This window comes from Micropterus salmoides, unplaced genomic scaffold (genome assembly GCF_014851395.1).
Source record: "Micropterus salmoides isolate LMB-PRFRI ecotype aquatic unplaced genomic scaffold, ASM1485139v1 Ms_hic_scaffold_14, whole genome shotgun sequence".
In the NCBI taxonomy this organism is placed as follows: Eukaryota; Metazoa; Chordata; class Actinopteri; order Centrarchiformes; family Centrarchidae; genus Micropterus; species Micropterus salmoides.
In genome coordinates this window covers 5,725,940-5,750,295 of record NW_024040485.1, presented here as the reverse complement: position 1 = coordinate 5,750,295, position 24,356 = coordinate 5,725,940, and the positions used below count along the sequence as shown (strand labels likewise).

The following is a 24,356-nucleotide window of genomic DNA, read 5'->3' as shown; positions in this document are numbered from 1 at the left end:
TTCACAAACTCTTTGTTCTTCAGAGTAGGAATAAGGTTATGTGTCCAACGGGAGTTTCTTTTTACATCGTAGGCATCTTTTTCTCTTTTAAAAAAAGAGGCACTGTTGTGAAATCCCAGCAGCACAGACTGTAAAGTGTTATTTAAAGCGTAGAGTAGGTAAAAATATTCCAACTTCTAGCAAAAGAGCTTCAGACAGGCTTTCAACAGCTGCTTAGTGACATAGAGAGCCGCAGAGTGCTCTCCCAGAGCGTCTGTCGAGTGGTGCTGGTTGAAAAAAAACAACCCTTTAACACAACGGTGAGCACACATCTCCTACCTGTGTGATCGAGGGTCGGCCCTTTGTGGACGGCAGGAGCCCCGTTGGTCTGGATGAGCCACTCTGCCCCCATACCGGTCTCTCTGGTCCAGCCGCAGAGCGACGAGAAATCAAAGTTGCAGGCGAACCACACGTACGCTGCAACAAAGTTGGAGTCGCATGTGAGTTTTTTGATGACAAAGGATGTTTTCAGTTAAGATGCTTCATGGTTGTTTACGAGACCTGAACTTTCAGGAGGATAAGGATTATAGCTGCGAGGCTTCTAGCAACACATGCAACAATGTCAGCTGTCTCCTCCGAAACACACGGTGTAATCTGACAATTTTTGTAAACCAACAATCTGACGCTCATTTTATGGCCAGTTGTGTGAAGGTGAGAAAGTATGCAGGATTTTATACCTGCCAGCATTCCCATTTTTCTCAGGTTTCTCCCCTATTTCAAGGCCATCTCCCCGCGCCCTCCTGCCTTGCTGTTTCTCCTGTAATTTTCACGGCCCTCAAACATATTATGAATAATCGTCATAAACGGATCCAATAGACAGGAACGTTTCCATTTCATACTTTTTGTAATTGTTTCTGTTTTGCTATGCAGTGCAGTAAAATACTCTCGTTTGTTGTTTTTTTTCTGCATTTTCTGCTATTACCTGAGACACAATGACCACAACCTATAATTGATGCACCAGCCTCCTGAACCAATTCTGCTAAAATATAATAATATAATGCGTTACACTCAGCTTGCAGTTTTACAGTAAAACCACATTCAAAACACCACACACATTTCTCATAGATGTAAACATAAAATGTACATAAATGTTCTGCTAAGATGTTCTATATATCTGTCCAGCTGCTGCAGAAATGCAGGACATTTGCCATCTTTCTGTTTTGAATGTGTTTTTAACAGTTTTGGACACAGTGTGTTAGCATCTGAAAAATGTGCTGTAGATAAACAGTGTTTTGCAGGTGGTGAAGTAGTCAAGAGAAAAGAGTTCATGGATTTTGGAGAAAGTGGTCACTGAATGCATTTTGTGTTAAAGCAATGAAAAATTATCCAGTTTGTCCACATACACTTCTGTTTTTCGCTGACTGTGTGAAGAGTTAAACTATCCAGAATTAAATGCTCCTAGAGTTCTTGTCTGCTGTACTGTACAACTCTCTGTTTAACAGAATGAAACTTTATCATGTACGGCGTTTACCCACTGAATTAGCTTCAGTCTGGAGGGGAAGAGGAGACGGCCTGAAGAAGAAACTACAACATCAATATCAGAACACTGTTCCTGCTGTATTGTACACGCAGTATAAATTGTATAGCTCGTGGAAAACTTATTGCAGCAAACAAAAGGCTTGTGCAGCTGGAATGGGGTGAGAAAGACAGAGAGACAGCTGCAATTGTACACGTCGTACAGCGCTGCAGGACACTTTGCTCTACAGCCTCAGTGGAAGACAGGAACTAAGACGTCACCACTGATAGAAAACAGCACCAACAAGTAGGCTACATATGTTTTGGATCAGGACATCGAGAGAGAGGAATGAAGGGACCTTACGCAGAGAAAGGCGTGGTGCCACCAGCATGCGGATGTGGGCCCCTGAAAAATCCCTACATTTCCCGACCTCCTTTCTGCCTGTGCCAGCAGTCGACTGGCGGCAGCGGTTCACCACAGCATCCAAGTGAATGCAGAAAACTCTGAACACTGGACATGTTGTTTCTGAGAGGCTAATAGGATGCAGAGATGACCCTGGAGCCGGTAACCCCCCTCCAACCCCAAGCTGTCTTCATGCGATACTTCGACTCGGCTAATTGAGACCCAAGAGGCCTTTATCTCTCTCTCTCTCTCTGGCGCTCACTATACCTCACTCCAATCCTCTCTTTTACCTTCACTCTTCCTTTCGCTTTTTGCCTCTACCTCTGCATCCTTCTCACACTCTTCTTTCTCTCTCATCTCTATTCACTGATACTATTTTGCTACCTAGTTTTCCTTCTTCTGCTGAACCTACTTCCATATAACACAGTTTGAACCTCAAATGCCCTGAGCCGGATCCTTATAGTTCATTATTGTGATCAAGGAACTTGTTGTGGTAGGTTTGTGCTTTGGGTCGAAGATAAATCCAAAGGGGTCACAAGATGATTAAATAATAATAAATAGTAAGATATATAATTATTTGACTTTTAAATCATTTTCTTGCTATCTTCTGGTGAAATAGTGAATATCTTCACCTCTTTAGGCCTTAAAAATGCTTAAAATGGACTGCTTACAACTTGTGCACACAACCAAGGCCATAACCTTTGAAAAGGAGTAAACAGTGGGGTGCACATTGTTTTAAGGTGTCACAAGCCAAAAAGATCAGTAAGCACTGCTATAGTTCAGTCTGAGTCTCACATGAGCATTTGCTGCTACATTTAATTGCATTGCAATGTAGAACATGAGGTAAATAAAATAACCATTATGTCACAAATAACCATTTGTCTTTTGACAAACTGCCTGAGTTTTGTTGCTTTAACTCCATGAACAAGATATTTGTGTTGTACTGTTTCTATCTCTTCACAGTTTACTTTTTCTGAATCGCTTTTCCCTGCCCTTTAAAGTTAGCCTTTTTTTGATTTCTGCCTTTTCCATCTGTCCACCCTTTTTAGTTCAATTCAACTGGATTTACTGGCACGACCAATGAAAAAACATTATCAAAAACAATGCAAATGCATTTTAGAGCAAATCTATCAACACTGCAGTCCCGTTGTGTCAGTGCTGAGCAGTGTTCAGGTAAAATCTCATTTGTGAACTGGGGCAATGAAAAAGCCATTTACTCCCATCGAAGTCAGTTTCATTGTTCTTTGTGACTGCAGTCAGTAATTATGGTGACACTGAATGATGGGACCATTTGCTGAATTAATGAACTGATCTGGCAATCCTGAACTGGCACATTTATTTGTACATTTTTCACTTTAAAGTTACTAAGTACAGTGTACTTACTAATAACTGAAAGTTGAGAACAGTAAACATGGAAGCAGATTGTGGCAGACCTCACCTGGTAAGTCCATGATGGGGTCGGCCGCTGTGATGCCTCCAGCTATAGACAGATGGGACAGAGTGGGAGAGTGGGGTCAAAGGTCAGGTGGTTTGGCCCCATCCACACAGATGCCAACACATACTCAACACACCGAAAGATTTCTAGAAATCAATACCAAGCTTTCATGTCGGTTTGCACTGCAGAAAATATTTAAAAAATCAAAAAATCCAAAGCATGCAGTTTTTTTTGTATCAATGTTTTTCAGAGAAAACTGAAATGGATTTCCAGGCAAAGTTCTCACAGCTGTAAAAGGGAAGATAAAGGAGAATTTTAAACAAGAATGGTGCAGTTAAGCTCTACTAAAAAATGCAAGATAGAATTAAAGTTAAACAGAAAATACCCTATTCCGTCAAAACTTAAACAGAGAGAGGGAAGATAAGGGAGAATTCTTTAGGTCTAGTTCATCGAGTTCCCCATCTGTCAAAATCAAAAAGATATACCATCGTAGTAGACATGAAAGAGATGACTGCAACAGGATGAAAAAAACAAAAGGCATGCAAGAGTATTTAACTTTAAAGCAGATAAAGCAGACTACAAGCAGACTTACACAAATTATTCAAACGCAATCATTTTTTTCACGTTTCACATATTTTGCCTTCAAAACACTGTAAATGAGTTTTGGGGATTGCTACATAAATAAATTAATATATATATATACAGACACGGAGGAGGGTAGGAACACGGCAAAAGGAACATAGTTTTGGTGGTTCACCTGTTACTGTGTCGTAGTCTTCGGGTGCCTCGGTCTCGCTGGCACAGTCCTGTTGTCCGTCCTGACAGTCTGGAGCCAGGTTCGTGCCGGGGATGGTGAACGGCGATGTGGTGGTCGCCCCAAAAGTGGTCATGGGAAGTGTGGAGGCAATGGGGGTGGTGGGAAGTGCTGTAGTCGTAATGTCTGAAGAGGGAGATGGATAAAAGACTATTTGTATTTGTACTAGACAAAAATGTTATACTTTATTTGCCAACTGTTATTGCTTTATGTACTTAAACAGAAAACAAACAAACAGAAGAAGAAACTGAGCTTCTCATCCCTACTAATTCATTGTGTTTCATTGTGATGCCTGTCTGTTTCCTCATGTACTTGTCAATGTCTAAAACCCGTTGCTTTCTGATCTGTTATCAGTCTTAACTAATCCGATCTTCACGGTTCCTAAGATGTGTTGTAAATGCAAACAGGAATGAGCAGAAGGTACTTTTATTTCCCGATTTATTTGATGGGTCTCGAAAAGGTAGTCAACAATAACAAGGCGCTGAACAGATCTTTCGACTTTGGAGACAGTTCCTCATGGACAAGTGTTGTTGCTCACGGCTTGCAAAAAAAACCCCCAAACAAACAAAAAAAGTCTAACACAGCTGTTACTTTTGAACACATTACCAATCTAATGACCTTAATGTGCCATGCAAAAGGGACTTCCCCCAGTTCCTGGGACTTTTTGGTCTAAACAAGCCAATTTATGACACTTATATGACATTTATAGCTTTAAAGCAGGAAGTAAATCCTTAAAGATTCCAAAGATGCTAAAAACCAGGGGGTTGGGTTTGATCTAATGATGTTCACCAAATAGGAAGAAACGTGAAATAGGATATCTAAAAGTACTGAAATTAAAGGGAGAGGAGGGATCATGTATCTCCACAGCACGACATGAACAAATTTAACCAAATTTAAGGGCATCTATGCATTGTAATAACATCTGAAGCTTAAATTAACCTTTAATATTGCATTGTGTATGTAAAGAGAACTGTGGCTCATTTGGGGGAAAGAGATATTAAGACACTCGCATTGACAATCCTGTGAAACTCAAGAGTCTCGATTTTTCTGGAGATTGAAGAGCCGGCTCTCTTGTTTCCCATCAAGGACCAAAGTGATAATGACAGAAACTCTTGTATCTTGTTAAATTCTGGTGATGTGTTTTTATGGAAATGAAGCTAACTGAACTTGAATTAGCATATGTAGACTATGTAAAAATCACAGATGGTCCGCATGTAATTAAACTTTGTAAGGAAACGCGTTTGCAGTGTTTTGAGTGGGACGGAGGTTTGCTCTCACAGCGTGGATGTAAGGAGATGATTTAACTCAAAGCTTGAAGCAGCATTAAGCTGCCGAAACTGATATGCAGGCGTATTGTGAGCTTGTTAGTTTCGCTGGTGCTTTTGTAACCTTCACTTCGCATCTCGATGTCTTTGTTGGAAATAGGAAGAGATTTAGTCACGCAGTATGGCTCTCAGATGAACACAAACACTTGTTGAGAATGAGTTGGTCAATACATTCAAAGGAACTGCTTGTTAAATTACCTAACATCCAGCACCTTAAATTAAAAAGGCTTTAAATATTAACTGTAGAACAGTTTGATTTTATAATTGTATGACAGCAGTTTGTTTAGCTGTTCAGAACCCTCAAGCTTTATCATTACGTACATTAATGATGAGATAAGCAGCCTCAGCGAGCATCAAGGTACGAGCAGGCTGTGATTTGGATAATTGATGTGTGTGTTTGAGAGTGTGGGAAGATGTGTGTTTGTCGGTATCTTTAATGTCTTATCTGTATGCCTTTTCCAGTGTACACATGTGACTTGCATCCATCTGAGTGTGTACATATGCGTGTGTACGTGCTCTTAGCAGTCAGATTAAAGCGTCTCTGTTACGTCTCCTGTGACACTTTGTGTGTCTGTGTGTGTGTGTGTGTGTGTTTGTGTGTGTCTGTGTGTGTGTGTGTGTTGTCTTTGTACTCTCCTAGAGAAAAAGTCTTTTCATCTGGTACAGACACAGACATGCTGCTTCAAATACCTTGCTCTGTTTCTTTTTCCTCTCATTTTTGTTTTGCGCTCACTCCATTCACCCCCTCTCCATATGCACACACACACTACAGTGGAAACCTCTTCATCACATACGTCTGGGTCACATTCCCAATATATCATGCATATTACCATCTAACTGACATTTATTATTTATTATATTCGCTAAATATTACTCACTCACTCACTTACTGTTAAATTACTGTACTATGTGTGCTAAAAAATACCCTTTACAGTAATACAGTTCAGTACTGTATTCAATATAGCTTACTGTAGATCAAATTTTTATATTTACACTATAGCTTAAAACAGTATTGTGCTGTTTACAGATACAATAACATCAGTAGTGCAAATAGGCTGCTAAGCCACAACTTGACAGTGGTTTCAGTGCATTTCTACATTTGCAACAGGCCTTAAAAATACCTGTAGGCCATCAATGCCAAACTGGTAGCAGAGTTTGAAAACGTATTCATATAATAATCAGATTCTTTCTATATTTTCTCATGTATGAAAGAACCCAAAATGAACACTGTAAGCGTTCTACTTGATAATTATAAGCAAACTATTCAAACTATTTAAAGAGTGATTCTATCCTAAGCTTTTTGATACATATAAGTGGTTGGTAACTGTATTATAATCAGGCGGCACAGGGCCAGAAGGTGTCAGGGTTAGGGTAGACTGGTTTACTGTAATTCGACTTTAGCAGGTTTACATTTATTTGTTTTCAAATACAATTTACAGTATAGGTAAAAAGAAAAGCAAATAACTGCCTTTGGATTTTTGAGACCCCACAAAACCTGATTTTGAAGTTTTCAGGGGTTCTTAGGTATTACTTAACAGTCCAAAATCCTCCTTAGATTCTTGCAAAGTTGAAGTTTATCCCCTATCTTCATTTCACCTCAAATCTTTGTCATCTTCTTGTCCATTCTTATTGTATCCTCTTCTGTACTTCTCTGATTCTCTCTCTCTCTCTCTCTCTCTCTCTCTCACACACATGCACACGCACACACACACACGTCTCATTGTCTACTCTGCAATCTCGCCTGCTTTGGCTGATGCTTATCATTCTCCCTACAGTGCAACCAGATACTCCAGAGAGCCGCCCTCCTCCCTTCATCTGTTCCTCCCTCACCTACTGTAGGAGGTCGAGCCCTCCTGTCTCTCTCTCTCTCTCTCTCTCACACACACACACACACACACACACACACAGCTCTGACCACTGCTGCAGTAGAGATAGTAGCCTGCCATGGCATGCGTCAGCCTTTCAAGTGCTTACCCTCCCTACTCTTTTACTTTCTCATTAAAGTGCAGATAAGCAGCCTGAAGTGTAAGCAGTTCACTGTTTAATGACTGATTGGTTGGCTGACTGAGATGCAAATGTGTTTGAAAGTGCTGTTTGCATGTTGAACATTTTCCCTTTTTTGAAAAAAACAAAAAGATGTACAAACATGTTTAAACCTCTTCTACTCACTTACGCCACTTGAGCCTTAAGGGCATTTCACACTGTACGTGTAGCGTTGCATTATTTCATCTGCAGCACAGAATGGAAAGTTTAGACGGAAGAAGTAGTCAAGGTAAAGTAGCTGAGATGATCCAAACTGGGGAGTGAATGTGATGAAACAGGAGCTTTTTTCTGGAGCTTGAATGTGCTTTGGCGTTAGCGAAACTGAACGGTGTTGGTGGCGAGATGTTGTATTTTGAAGCTTTCATCACCACCTATTTATGCCATCAATTTAATCTTACATAATTTATGTATTTTGTAAAACTGAATATCTACCGGTGCAATGTGCCAGTTAATTTTTGAACTTTCGTCTGAAGAATGTGGTGTGAGGTATTGACAGGTGCTTAAACTTTTATTCGTAGATTAGGCGTAAGGTCTACTTTCATGATACTGTAACATAATGAATATAACACAATTATTATTCACTGTTCATGGCCAGCATGGAAAAAAAGTCGTTTTTGCCATATTAGAGTGAAGATGCTCAAACTAACCTAAAGAGTGGCTGATTTACTAACTGAAAAACTCATTCTCAACCAAGAACAACGCTGCCAAAGCCAAAAACCACAGGAGAGATCTACTTTAATATCAACCTTCTTGTAATATTGTAACATTAAAATGTAATATGAGGAGACAGATTTCCTTACGGAAGACAGTTTATACATGCGTGTTATTGATTTGTGTGTGGCAATAAATAAAGGTTTTAGACACATAAAGTAGGCATGTGAATTCACTTTAAGTTCCTCTTTATATGACTAGATTTTACTATGATGTTAGATTAGTTAGATATCAGAATATATTGATGTAAATAATGCTAATACTTAAAATCAGACATTTACATTGCAGGCATTAGGTTGAGTACTGAAATTACAGATATTACAAGAATCCAGGAATACTGCACCATTCAGCCGATGTAAAACCTCTGATATTAATATATTTCCCTCTGTTGAATCTGTTGGTAAATGGAACTCACCGTCCAGTTCGCAGCCCAGCAGCTCCAGTCGGAGGCCCAGGCCCTCGTTGGTGGCTCTCTCTGGGTAGATCCTCACGAAGCGGGTCAGGAGGGGACCTATCGACCTTAGCTCTGGAGTGTCATGGTTCTGATTCCCAGTGAATATCTGAGGCAGAAGACAGAGAGACGTGTCAGGGTCTGTTCTTTACTTGAGTTTAACCAGTGTTTGCCAAATGCAAGGGTAAGCCAGTTAAATAACAAAAGCCGAGAAATGGAAAGGAAGAGTAAGGAGAAGCCCTAAACTAAACTTGGCAAACTCTGCAGCACTCATTACACCTTAAATCCCCTGCCGAAAAAGAATAAAGCAAACAATAACGTATACTGTTCTATTGTAAGTCTGCTTCTGATCAAACAGTGGGCCAGTTTGATATGAATCTGAAACAAAATGAAAAGAGGAAACAAAGGAAACAAATCAAGGAAATCAGAACCAGAGGACATCCTTTCATATGTCCAACATGGACGCCGCACAGATGAAAATGGTTTCTGTCACAGCGGGAGCCAAGTGGTGGGACACCAAACACCGAAAGCACTCCTGCCTGTTTGAACTGCTGAGGTTTCCTTTTGCCTGATTTATCACAGGGTGCAGTGTGGCATGTAACCGTGTCTACAGAAAGCAGACGTTTAAAGAATAGGCCAAGATTTGAGTCTGTATGGGAACAAAAAATGCACAGAAGTTGTTCTCTGTGCCTGAATAGAACTGCTGTGGTGCATACATGCCAACACGTAAGAAAAAGGCCAACTCTTCAGCATTTACCTTTGGTGAGAAAATGGAAAACTGTTGCAGGTTTTGGCATTTTGTTAAAAAAGTACCACAGCATTACCTTTCCCTGTTTATAAAAAAGTAAACAGGCACTAAAAATGAAGCTGTCTCTCGGGTCAGTGCTATATGCTAACTATGACAAATACAGTTGTTTTGTTGTTGCATTATTTATTGGTATATGTGTACTGTACTGTTCTGTCTTCTGCTGCTGTTTGTTTTTTTTTAATGCTACTTTGAATGTTAACTTTATCCATCATGCTGTTTTACTCTTTTTAAGCTTATTTAACATCTATTCGTGTTTTCTCAGCGCCATCTTTGCCTTCTACCTGCCCACATCACAGCCTGGTGATTTAATTTTTCTGGCCAAAAAGCACCTTGGGAATCGTAGTTCACTCAAATGTTTTCATGTACACAAGCTTTCACCTTCGAATTTTTATCAAAGAACCAGATATTTTCTAACGCAGTTCTTAATAGGGAGTTTTTTCTCATGTGATTCAAAGGTTTAAGGACAGATCGTCATGCATGGTATGCTATACAGACTGTAAAGAGGCAAATTAGTCCTTTGTGATATAGGGCTGGATAAAATTGAATTGAGCTGACTGAATCTTGATGATTTAACTGAGATTTTCATGCTGATCCAAGCAGTACAGAACGTCCAGAGTGAGGGGTGCCTGAAATAACCTCTCCCACTTATTATTTACATTACATTTAAATAGAGACCCAGCCCATTGACTTATGTCCACCGTAGCGGAAATTTGAGTTTCATCCCTCTCCTTTAAATCTTTTGTGCTAGTCTCTTAATTCCTGCTGTACTGTACAGAAGACATCCTGGGCTTTTCAATGATATGTTATTTGATTGGCTGGGAGGCCGGGAACCCCCTCTATCTTTCAATCCAATATGGACGGCATAGGAACAAGCACATTTTATGGAAAGATAAGAGGTGAGTCAAATATTGTTTGTCTATGGTTTTGTTACTATGATAATCATATATTTTCTTGTTCATTAAGGTGTTAGGAATCATATATTTAGTTCTGATAGCAAATACATTATGTATCTTTTGAAAAATTTGCCATTTTATGAACGTCAACTATAGTGGACATCAGGACTATCTTCATGTAAATAATGACTCCACATTTTTATAGGAAACAGAACTGAATCAGAAAGAATTCTTTACAAAATAGTCGAGGGAGATTCAGATTTAGAGTTGTATAATAGTCAATTTACAGCCCAAAATATATGTATTCTTAGTTAAAAAAACTCTATAATCTGGTAAAATTTGTATCTACCAAATGTGTCTGTTTTCGTACTCAAATGATCCTGTCGTCTACTACAGTGGACATGCTGTAAAATAAAAATAAAAAATGAAAATAAAAATAAAAATGTGTGAATTGTAGGATGTTTTTTAACCCTGAACAGGTATGGAATCACAAAAAAATATGATTAGTAAAAAAAATATTTTCCTTGGTTCTCAGGAGGATATGTCAGAGGTCGCACGCCTCTGGAGCAACTAGGGGTTAAGTATCTTGCTCAGGGACACAATGGTGGATGGGTCACAGTGGGGGATTGAACGCAGGTCTTTCACACCAAAGGCATAGTTTTATCCATTGCACCATCGCCACCCTTACTTGGATTTAATTGGAGTTCCACAATGAATCTGGATATAATATCTGGTTACAATTCACTCTAAATGTGCGCCCTTATGTTTTTCTAATGTGTAGGCATGAATAAATGCATGTACCAGCCAGGTCCTCACTGAGCCTTCCTGCCTTGACTTTTGAAGAGGTTTTATGTAAAAGACACAGGAAACAGAGCAGAGAGGCAGGGCGAAGGGACAGAGGAGTATCTAGATCAGTAAATCAGCAGGAGTCTGATGGCTAACCTCGCCCTCCGCCTTGCCATCTGGAACACATAGAGGAGGATGTCGCACCAACGGGGCCAGACAAGGAGAGGCAGTCGGGTCTTGAAAGCAATGATATGAATTTCCTCTTGAGGATGAGAATCCGAATCACTCAAATTGTCAAGAAGGATTAGAAACCGGGATTGGGACTCCCATTTTTAATGTTTATGTTCTCTCTTATCTTTCATACCGAGCACTCATTGTGCTCAGACACCACCTGCCAATCAAACAAAGTATTACTGCAATGTCTTTTCTGGTTTGCGTGTCTGTAGGTGGCACTCTTTTCCTCATTTGTTCAGTCACTGTGGCCATTACTACTCATGTCAATCATGTTCCTCTGTTTATCATGACCAAACCAGACTGGCTTCAAGAACTGCAGTTTCACTATTACACATAAAAGTAGTGAAAATGGTTTCAGATTAATAGTTAAAAATAACGATATTTATCAGTTTTCAAAGTGACATTAATGGCTAAAATGACTGTAATGTATTCACAGTTATCTACAAGGGTGTAGGCTTTGTTTCAGAAGTGGGGGAGCACAATAAAGTCAAAACAGGTTTTATGTAAAATGTTACATTATTAATGCACTAACCCTACTTAAAATCCTTGATGATAAATAACGTTGTATATTTCCATCTTTACTACAAAATCCAAAGTGCCTTCCCTTTGATTGATGGTCTCTTAGGAAAATATTAACTGTATATTTTCTTTTCACTGGAAAAACATGCAGAGGAGGTGTTTGGTGTTTTTTTTAGCCCTGGCTGCAGTCCTTGTCTCAGGCCTCTCCTGAGAGGTGAAACACGGGGCAACACAAATTGGCAAATTGCTCCTGGAGCTGGTAAAGCACAACTGTGATGAACGCACGGTAATACATGAAGGCGGCTCAGATAAACTCAGATCCTCTCTTCTTTTATCTGGAGGTGGACAGATTTTAGTGAGTAAATCAAATGAAGTAATTTAATGGGTCTCAGGTACAGACTTGTGATTTTACATATTCCAGTATTTCAGGGTGGGGTGGGGTGGAGGAACAAATCGATCAGCAAGTGAGGGGATCAATAAATAAATGTTACGGTCTGGTGCAAAATTAAACCATTGTTTTTCATGCTCTAGTCTGTATTTCCTACATGTATTATTATTTTATCTTACAAGAAACCAATTTCCCTTTGAAAGCTTCATCTCTCCTTTCGTCAAGGTTTTGTTGAGTGCGTCAGACAAAAGCATCCAACAAACAGCACAGCCAGCGCTCATATGAATAGTAGTCTATAATTTGGGTGTGAAACATTTCATTCCTGCGACCAGTCGACCGTCTGTCTGGTGGTTTCCAGGAATTAAAGATTACAGTAAGGGGAGATTTATTTCATGCCAGCAACCTTATCTGTCTCCTGTACAATTTACTTTCTGTTCATTTGTGTTGGCCTGCATCACCATACTGCCACTCAACGAGACAGAGAGCATGGATGGACAGTGTGACGACGAGAGAACAGGAGGGGGAGCCAAAAGTGGATGAAAAAGTAGAACCATTTCTGTGGTGGAGGTCATATGAGAGCTTTCACATCCTGTAAGCCTTGTGGCTGCACTGTTTATTAACTTACTAAAATACTAAGAATCTACACCTTAATAAGCCATGTAACTGATAAATACTACTATTTTTTTTATTCTAAAAGTGCCACTTTTATGATTGGGCTCAATATCACAGGCAATATAAACTAAATACACAGTTACAAAGCTGTCAAACTGATTGCAGAGACAAAACTGTTTTGGAAGTTAATCTAAAAACGGCCATCCAACCTAACTTGGTAACTCTTTAAACATTTCATGTAAAGGTATATGTGGCTAACTAATTTTAGCAGTAACATGTGTGGAACTACCAGTAACATGCAAGTTAATGCACATTATGCATACTGTACACATGTTAAAACCAACCTTGGGCTTGGTGGTGTTGTCCTCCTTGACAATGGTCCAGTCCTCTCCGTCAAGGCTGTGGCCCACCCTGAACCTCTTCATAAAGACGTTCCTGTCACGGTGTTTCCCTCCCTGGATTACCACGCCACTCACCATCTTGTCCTGGCCCAGATCCACCTACCAGGGAGGATGACAAAGGGAAAAAAAATGGCTTTACAGACAAACTAAATGACAAGGAGACAGACAGACAGACAATCTGACTGGAAACAAAACAAAACCCCATTACACATAAAACAATAGCAGGTATATAGGGATTCAGTATCTGGCTGACAAAAAAAGGATCACAGGTCATCTGTTTGACATATTACCCCACCATTACCCATCATTAAACATTCAAAGTTCAGTATTAAACCCACCTGTAGCCACTCGTTTCTGAAGGGCTGCTTGGTTTGCTGCCCGGTCCAGCCAGATCTCCCCGTCAACAAGCGGGCATTTTCAGCCACCCAGCCCCGGTCAGCATACGACGAGGCGCTGATCTGAGCATCTGAGATCTGACCTGAGACCATCCCCAGCATGCCTGAACACGGGTAGTCTGTACAGAAAGAGAAAAGGGGGAAACAGTGGTGGATAAGAAACGTTTGAAAGGCGTGCAGTAGGATAAGAAAGGCTACTGCCATCCTTATCTTGTCACTGGTTTTGTCAGCAGTTTTAGTTGAGGCCCTCTAGGCACTGCTGCAGTGTCGAAACTGTAGAGTAAAAACACCAAAGACTCATTTATCATCTCTGGGAAGAGTTAGTTTGAATGGAACATGGAATTCTGTATATAAGCACGCATGATGACTAATTTCATTTTGCATTGTTTTTATTGTAGACAACTTGTGTTTTTACTTGTATATTACCAATTCTTCTACTGCTACAACTGTTACAAAGGCCGTGTTCAGACCAACAATAGCACTGCGTCAAAATACGCAGCTTTCTTAGTGGGTGTTCAGAACGAAAACTGCCCTACATTAAGGAAATTCAAAGGGCTGCCCGGTGTTATGATGAAATACGATCCAGGTTTGAGTAGCCGATCAATCAGTTTGCCAAAACACGGCACAGTGGCTTATAATATTACGAGGAGGCACTTTACAACTCTGGATTTCATCTTTCATCTCGATGATGGCGAGGTAAACAGTAGTTCATGTTTCCAACAGGAATGTGCACTTTGCTGGAAGACGCTGTGCTGCGGAGAAAGTGGAGCGAGGTTCAACTGTTTCTTCCATGCTGGTTCCCCCGCTGTGTCGTTCAAATGACCTAAGGGCTCACTGGAAGGTTGACCCTGGCTCAACTCTGATGAGCCTGGATGTATTCCTCAGACTGGACCTCCATGAGGCTATAATGCAATCTGCTGAACAACCAGACCTGTCTGATTTCTCTAATTTTGTTCAATTACTAGGAAATATACAGGATAATTGAGAGACTTTAGCTGTGATTTTAGTGTTAACAAAACCTAATGAAACTCTAAAATATGTGGACACAAAGGTCTGGTCATCAGGAGCCAAGATAATTAGTTAGAACTAATAGAATAAAACAGTCGTGGTCTCAGTTTTATATTTGTATTTGACAAATGCTTCCAGAGGTAAATCTGGCGCTTAACAACAGCTCCCGAGGATGTAAATTCCTCCATAATGTGAATTTACAGCTAGTCAGCGTTCTTTATGGTAACCCCCTACAGAACTGTATGTGTGTGTTCTTGTGTTTCTGTGTTTCCGTGAGTACCAAATGTCCCAGGGATATAAAAAAACAATTGGTTTAATGGGCAAAAGTAGCGCATCTTTCATGCATTGCATGTTTTCATTCTAATTCAGCACATCACACACACACACACACACACACACACACACACACACATTCCTGGTTTCCCAGTTGTGTCTCCTGAATCACCTGTCTAGCACTCGACAGCCTGTTCACCTATGAGTAACAGCCTAATATCTACTTTATGGGGCTCTTCTACTGAGAGTTGCTTGTAGCACATCAAGGACTGAGGTTTATATAATGTTAGAGGATGAGTAATGAGGCAGAATGATTTTCCTCTGCTCCTCTGTAACGAATAACGGTTTCCTTCTGTGGGAGTTTGCGTTCGCCTTGGAAGCGATTATTTAAAATCAACAGAGCAGCAGGACATTCTCATCCGGCAGCCAAAAAGATGCTGGTTGGATTCACGATGTGCAAAAGTGAGAAGATTCTCTGAAAGGGGGAGAGTATGGTGCGAAACAAACAGCCGTCCAGTGCCAAAAGCAGGTAAAACTTGTCAAGAAGTGCTCCTGACTGTCACTCCAAAGTCTTTTCACATAAGGTGTTAACATTACCCTGTTTATTCCCTCAGTCAAGATAGATTTAGTGTTTGCAGAAATACATCACAGTTTTAAGTGTATGTAGTGTCTGTAAAAGAATATTCTTCTTTGTAAAATTGTATAAAATGTTTTTAAAAATTTATTTTGCATTTGTGTAAGTCAGTCGGAAGTTAGTCAAAGTAGGCTTAGTGTTTGCAAAAGTGCAAAAGTTTATTGATAGCTTAAAAAGTTCAAGAAAAAGAGGTTAAAGAAAGGACATGTAGCGCTTTGCACGCCATCCATTGTTTGAATTTAGATGTTACATTAAATAGCACATCAAAATGTCTCTAAATAATACATATTTTTCATGAAAAATGGTAAAAAATAAACTGTGAGTGCATTATGTGATTTGTACGTAGATATAATAATTGTGAAAAAAGAGAGCTGGCCAGTTATGTCCCTCTGTGGTATTTACATGCTCAGTAATCAATTTAGTGCAGTGTGAGCACACACCCACACTGCTTATGTTTTACATTAGATAAGATTAAGATAAAATTAAACTTTAATCATCCCTGTGGTGACAGGGAAAGTTAATTTAAAAAAATGCATGAAATATATGAATGAAATATGCAACAGTGTGTGGACAGGATGTGCCACAGCTACTGAAAAACATAAATCAATGCGTCAAGAGTTTTAAGCCGTGAGTGCAGTCTCATATCATGAACAGTGTGTGTGCGTTTGTGTGCTGTGAGTGTTTGCTAACGTCACCTGATGTTCTGCAGCCGTAGACCTCAAAGCGCATGCAGATGCCTTGCTCCCAGGAAATGGGGCGGATGCGGACGTAGCGAGCCAGAGTCTGTTTTGGGAGGAAGGCGTGAACCTCGTCCGTCGGGTTGTGGTTCCCCTGGAAGATCTGAAGATAGGAAAACATAGAAAAATAAATGACACATTGGAGCTTTTGTTATTTTGTTACTTATTTTACTACTTAAGTATTACAACCACCAATACCACTCAGTACTGTACAACTATACTATTACTGGTCCTTCTACTGCTACTTCTTCTTTTACCACCCACCGCTTCTACTAGAGGTATTAGCACACTGCTACAACACTGTAACCACTACTGCTACTAGCACTGCAACCATGACTTCTACTGTCTCCACTACTACTACTGCAACAGCAAAATTATTTTTGTTGCTGCTACTACTGCGATTACTCCTGCTACTGCTGTCTACTACAATAAACCCCTGGTAGGTCATGGTTTAAGTAGAATCTGGATTGACTGTTGACATTTATATTGAAACTGGCTGTTCAGCATGAGGCGTTGGAGCCAAATTTAGCACCCTGGTACACTTTAAAAACTCTTTCAAATGATTTGTTTGTTGCTAGTAAGTTGTACCACGTCTATCAATAAGTTGCTTAATGAGAGACTTTGGAACCCATCAATTTATCTCTGCCCCAAGACAACTTCCAGACCAGTGTTCCTCCGGAGAAATAGATTCTGATTGTGATGAGTGAAGTGGGATGTGAAGCAGACTTTCAGCACACTCATTTCAGTCAATTAGGGATGTTGCCAAAAGCTGTCAGCCTGGGAAGACATTGATTCAGCCATCTACACTTCTCTCACCATTGATTAGAATGCAGAGTCCTTCATTACTCATCAATATTAGATAGACGGGGGTTGTTACAGCAACAATGAACATTACCTTCTGCTTTGAGCCCTCCTTCACGGTGACCCAGTCCTCTCCGGTGGAGCTCAGGTCCACTTTGTACGAGCGGACGTAATAGTGCTTCTTGGTCTCCTTTGAGATCGCTCCCTGCGTCCCGATGGCTGTGACGAACCGGAGAAATCCCAAATCCACCTGGATTACAGTAAAGACAGTAAGGGCAAGTTAATTGAAAAATGCAGACAGGATTACAGGCGAGGTACAGTGGTAATGCACAAGTTTTGAATTTTAAAGCCTGGTTTAACCCCAGTCTGCTGATCTTAACATGTCAAAGTGTGCAACAAAAACAAGTACATTTTCTTCTTTTGGAGTTTGTTCTTGGACTGTACAAAAATAATATAATTTTAAAGTTTTAATGTATTACCAAATTATACATAGAGCCAAAGTATCATCCTACAAATGCAACACTGTCTTGTACCGTGTTTCACACGGGAAGCAAGAGGCTCAGATCTCATTAATTATACTGCGATCTGTCCATGATTAGACAGTGAAAAATCAGAGCAGGACGCTGGAGAGATGGGCAGCCCCGTTCGTTCAGACCACCACCTCTCTACCACATAACGAATCTTTACAGGGACATTATTCAGTCAGTATACTCCACTACTAAACTGCTGAGAAGTGTTGAAAGTCATGAGTGCTCTCCTTAATCATATTCTCTACAAATACCCACTTAAACCTGGTGAGATGAGGTGACAGCTCATCCTCGCCATCATTTTAGTTTCCATTGAGGCTACTGTGTGAAACCCTGAAGGGTTTTCTGATATAAAAATGAACCTTTGTGCTACTTATTGACATTTGATTCCGTACACTTGTGCATACGTGCTGTGTTCTCTCACTATCAACAAAACAACCTTTTCCCGGAGAGGGATTGAACGTGACATGTGATTTAGGTCATGTGTTTAATTCTGGTTGAGTCAGGCGTACACTAAGGGTTTGAGCCTCAGGCTGCTGATCCACAAGGATGTCTGGAAGAGTCTATCTGCTGTGACACTGTTCAGAAGCGTGTGTGACATCAAACTCATTTAGAGCATAACAGACTTGTGTCAGACAGTGTGTGTGTGTGTGTGTGTGGGAACCAGCTCACGATCAATTTTATGGTTGTCCACCCGCATCACTAATGACTAGTGTGTGACCTGTGGTGCGTGTGTGTGTGTGTGTGTTTGTAACTGTCTAGGTTGAGCGGTTGTGGTAGACCAACAGCAGATTTTGTGAGAGAGACTGTGAGTAAATAAGGACATACGACGACAACAAGGATAAAAACTGGACTTACAGCAACAGCTTGCATAGCAGGCCAGCAGGCTAGTTAATGCTGACACGACTTGTGCTAATAATTTCGCTCATAATATGTTAAAAACACAAAAGTTAGATATAGAGAAATTATAAATTCTCAGGGGAAAAAAATCCCACTCACATTTACCAGTTGCTTCTTAACCAACTTGCTATGTTAAGGTTTCCATGTCACACATGTGGAAATAGCTATTTTGTTATTCTTTGTTACTCTAAAGACCACGTCAGTTGTCTGCAAAAACAAGGCAACCGGCAGTCACATCTTAAAATAGCCAACATTTCTCTGGTGGCTGATGGGAATTTCCCCAGTTTGACTGTATGACTAGACTGACTGAATGTATTATCTTGTGTCTGATTGAGTTACAATACCCAGTAGTAAGTAAACAAACTCAGAGTGTCTCTTAGTGTCAGGACAAACTCGCCAGCCAGCCTGAAGGAGAGAATTCCACCTTTTAAAAAGTAAATTGTTTTAAACTGAATCTAACAAAGTTTGGGATCATCCTTATTTCAGTAGCAGATTCCAAGCACTCTTAAAATAAGTAAGTCCAAGTGAAATTACACTGACATTATCGCATCTCATGGCTATATCGTTTCCTAGTTTTCTCCTGAAATTGTGATCTAAGGGCTAAATAACAGATAATAAAAAAAACTTATTCAGATGGCCGAGGCATTTTATCTCACAGCAGCAACGAAGCGTCCAGAAACAAGGCTGTTCAAAGTGCTTGAAAAGAAAAAGATAAAATAAAAAAAGATTAATAATAAGATAGTTATCATCAAAGAGAGCAGTAGTGATAACAGAAAGCCCTACAGTAGTCTTTTTAAATCAATGATTCACACACTGTCTACAAATACTTTAACTTAAATTAAGAGTACTGCACCAAGACAGACCGTAGCTCCATGTACAGTTATCACATCAAGTGCCTCCAAACTGCATTAAAGCATAAAGTAGAATCGAATTATTTTCATAACTGCGTATTAAATGAGATGACACTCCATTTGACTTCCATTTCATTCCACTTCAACTAAACAAAATTGCTTGTTTGTTGAGTTTGGAAATTATCAGTTGCATACCAAAATACACAGTGCTGCAGTGTGTAGGATGCCTGTAATATATGGTGTGTAATTATGTTACCATAGAGACGTCGCCGCTGTGATACTGCACATGGGAAGGGACCAGAGGCCATTATTTAACTTCTCCCACTATTGCTTTTTCAGGAAAAGGGAAGAAAATAGCTTCTTGTGGGTCTGTGTGGGCTCTGACACTGACAGCGAGACCCCTGGGAAACGATGTTTCGTGGGATTGCTCGCTGGCGTTCCCAGCTGCGTTCTGCTCTAAATTCCCAAGGGATGTATCCCCCGAACACTACAAACACTGTGTGTAACAAAGACACTGTGTATGGTAAGCTTTGCTTTGAAATGAGATAAACATGCTACTAGATAATTCTTTGCTGTTTATTATAGCATCAAGAGTTGCGCTTCCAATCTTTTTAACTTGTGACCCCGGAAACAATGAAGGCTTTTAGAGGCCTTAAGAGGCGTATCCAGTAAGAGAACGTTTGAAATTACTTTGGGTTAAAAAAAATATTAAACTTTCTTTCTTTCTTTCTTTCTTTCTTATCCTTTTAATCATCTCATGACCCCATAAATTTACCTCGGTCCACATCAGCCTATGGAAAACACAGCTGCAATTTTGCACAGACCTTCAATGATCATACAGTGAGACATACAGCATAATGCAGCCATAAGACAAGTCACTTTTCCTATAAGAGGAGTGGGCAATTCTTCAGAAACGTGGCAAGATAAAGGTGAAGAGTGTGTACCAAATATGAAAATCACATCAGAAGGTAACTCCTGGAATCCGCTAGTGGAGGGAATCTAAAGCTGAATCGATTCGCCGAGTAATCAGTTACTTGAGCGACACAAACTTAACCTGCAACTATCTTGATAATCCATGAATCTAGTTAAACTCACTTTTCAAGTAAAAATGACATTTACTAGCTCTACTGGTAAAACCAAACAATCAATTTTGCCTTTTTTAAAAACTGTTCTAAAAGTGAAAAAAACCCAAAAACAATTTCCCAGAGTCGGAATAAAACAGAACTGATGATGTTGCCCCAGTTTTAACAGGAAAAGCCTCAGCACTTACAGTAATCCATCGGCCAGCCGTTGCAGTCGGCAGTTGCTGCATGTTTTCTGTTGCTGCCGGTCAAAGCTCCATTTTCCAGACTTCCTCCATCAAATGACTAAGGCTAATTGCTCTTCCATCTTCTAATTACTCAACACTTGGCAGCGTCTACATATATGCCACAGAAAATAGTCACACTTAGAGCTTTTTAATGACGGGAACAAAATGCAGGAAGGGGACATGATTCAGTCAAGTGTGGCTAAATGAGATTGAACAAAAAACTCTGCTACTTCCTGCCAAATGAGGATACTGCTTTAGCAGTGATAGTAAAAGAAAGAGCCTCAATTACTCAGTTCTCATCTGAGGTTTGAATGTTTACTTAAGAAAGTGCTGTTCTCCGGGGATGCAGTGGATTGCCTGGGGAGAGAAAAAGTTTTTCTACATGCACAAGTTTTTCTTTACATCTGACTGACAATGTTTTTGCATGTTTACAGACTTATGTCAGCCTGATAGTCAGACTTAATTGCCATTTTGCTTCATTTCATTAATTTAATATGATATTGTGTTCATGTTAGCTACTTTCTTGTTGGGAAGAGGGGATTATTTTGTTTTGCCCCTAGCCAATCAGTAAAGTGTGATGTATCCGCCCTGCCAACATTATTTTCAACTGACATGGCGGCTGGGAGCAATTATGGTTTTTCTCACTGATGAAACAACATGTCATTTTAAGTAGAGAGGTATTATATTGTAAGTTGACTTATGACAACTTGCTTGTATTTTTCTGTGGCTATTTTTCTTGGATATAGGTAGTTAGCTACAATGACAGCAGTCCAGAGGTTTTCATCCCCAAAAATTCCAACACATAAGACAACAGTGTCTCCTAAAAATTACATGAATACGCGATTAAACTTGCAACTTGTATAACCACTGTGATCTTAAAACCTTGTTACAACTTTTTTAAATGACTCGGTGGCATTGATGAAAAAGAAGGAATTTAGTTCTCATTTCTGAAATACTTTCTTTTAGTAGCCTCGAGGTTTCTATTCAAAATGGACATCAGACTAATTAGATCTACTTGGTTTGGGGGCTTTATTTCCTTTGATGAATGACATAACTGGAAATTCATAACAACCCAAATCATCAATGAGCTTAAACAAAACTCAGACAAGGCCTTACATGCACTTCTCCATGTTAATAAGTCTGATTTGTGTTGAGGTTTCTCTCGGTTATTGACATTTCCAGGGTTTGGAAGATCGGGGTGGCATTCCTCCAGAGGTCTGCTCTGGTTAACCAGATCCTTTAATGGTCTCTGGAGGATCTTTTGTCTTTCATTTTCCCCCTTGCCTTGGCTCATTCGAGGCCCAAATGTGTTCTCCAGATGCTACGCCGCTAAGCTCTTCCTGGTGGCGTCAAAGAGATTCTGAAGACAAACGGCAGAGCGTCTATAAATACCTTGAAGTCAAGAGGGGAAGGAAGCCTTTCCTGGGCTTACATCATGGTATTCAATAACAAGTCAATTTTCTACAACTTGTAAAGATGCACCTAATGGCCATTTTCGAGTAACATTTGTACAAATGAAGCTTGTAACAGCTTCCTCTTGCTTTTGTACCTGATCAGATAGTTCTAGCATTTTACTTGTGTATGTTAAGGTTGGAGCCAGATTGCTTGACACGTGGATCAATACTTCACTTTAATTTGCCATTCAATTTGTTGAATAATTACAAATTCTATTTTTAATGAACGTTTCTCCTAGCAAGTATGGATTGATCTATAATGTTCACATTAAGCTCATTTTGCTTTGCACAAGTTTCTAAATTAGTACAGTTATTGCTGCAAAAGTAATTTTTTTGTATTTCTTGTCAATCCTGAAAAATTTTTACAGATATGGAGGCTTTCCATTTTATTGCATAGTATCCAGCATGCTAATGAAATGAGTCACTGCTGTGCAAAATATGATTACAGGTTTTTCCTGAAGCTAGATAATTAACTCGCTGTCTGCCGCCATCCAAATTGCCACCGGGTAACATCACCCGACAACATTATGAATCGTAACCTGAAAACAGTATCAATAAAATATAAATGCCTTTAAATGAATAATAGAGGTGTTTGTGGTGGAGGAGGCAGGCATGCAAGAATTAACTCATAATTTTTTAAGTCATAATTTTCTTCTCAAGTAAGATGAATGGAAAGCCGTAAGGCAAACCACGCTGTGTGGAGTTGGCCATGCACCGTACTTAATCAAATAAAATGGAAAATTCTCTTCACAAAAAATAACCAGTCATAAGTCAAATGCCTCACGGAGTCTGGGGGCACGCAACAGAACCGGTTCTGAGGCTATAAATCACTGTTGCAGGGGGGATGGTCAGCTCTTCCTACAGGAGGGACTGCCAACAAAGCTTTACTTGAACAACAGAAGAACATGCGCATTTAGAAATCTGTCCACACCACCAAACCTGACTTGGTATCTTCTAGCCTCGGAGAGGAGAGCGTGTATGAGAGGTCACTGGTGCATATCATGACCGGTGAGCTGAACGAGGAGTGTCGTCCCCTCCTTCACTAGCTACAGTTGGTGTGTCTTTGTTGCTGAGATCATTTGATTTATGCAAATGCTTTGTGGGAATATGCAGCACCAAAGCACCATAGCAGCTAAAATTACACTTATGAAATGCCTTGCATTATCTGGACGATTTCTTGTAAAGGGGCCAAAACATTGATGTTCCCAAGGTAGTATTTTTAATATAATATAATATATATACAAAAACATATACAAACAAAAGCTTCAGTTTCCATTTTTTTTAACTGCAGACTTTATCAGAAGGCTTAACATGGTACTACTTACATCCTCTCCTGACCTGAACTTGAAAAATACCATTACTCTCAAACAGCACAGAGGAGGTTGTAATAAGACAATACAAACAAATAAGTCTATATAGGCAAACAGAATTGCTGCCCAATTGCATCTTGTATAAAGAGAAGAATTACCTGCCTGTGGGCCCCTATTTACTCTCCCCGGTTCCACCCAACATCTGTGCATTGTGTATCCATCCTGTTGTTTTTCAGTATACATCAGGTGCAGTGCAAAAGGCAGATCATACATGGCAGAGCAGTATGACTCTGCTCGTTTATAGCGTAAATGTTGTAAGTTGGCAAGAAAGTATTAAATTAATCTACCTAAATCTATACCTATTTAAATAAAATAGTGAAGATGGTTCTAATGTGCTCATGTGTTAAAAACCAAAACATCTTGTTTCATTTTTTTCTTTTTCATTAAATACAATATCCCTCATCAAGACACCAAAAAAACTCCTTTCAGATAATAATGTGTACCACAAAGTCAAAGCAAATAATGAAACATTTCAGAAGGCATCTTTAGTAAACAATGAAGCGTACTGGACAACCTTCTGGTAAATTCAGGCTCCACATGTGAAACCATTAACCTCTATTAAAACACTGTCCTTCATATCATTACATCCCAGAGGGCTCAGCTGTGGCCCAGTAGCTAAAAGAAGTCCCCAGACAGACAATAGAGAGCCCAACTACTAATCCGGCACCAAGGCCATCTTCCTGTCTACTTCCTGTTGTAACCCCCACAGGAAGGAAGTGAGGGTCAGTCCTTACTGCGAGACGCATTGTGAGCCTTCCTCTATGAGTTCCTGTCCTGGAC

General features: G+C 39.9%; 1 pseudogene; it reads right to left on the bottom strand.

Annotated features, from left to right (window-relative positions):
- LOC119901712 overlaps positions 1-24,356 on the bottom strand; it is a 74,470-nt pseudogene that overhangs the window by 8,335 nt on the left and 41,779 nt on the right.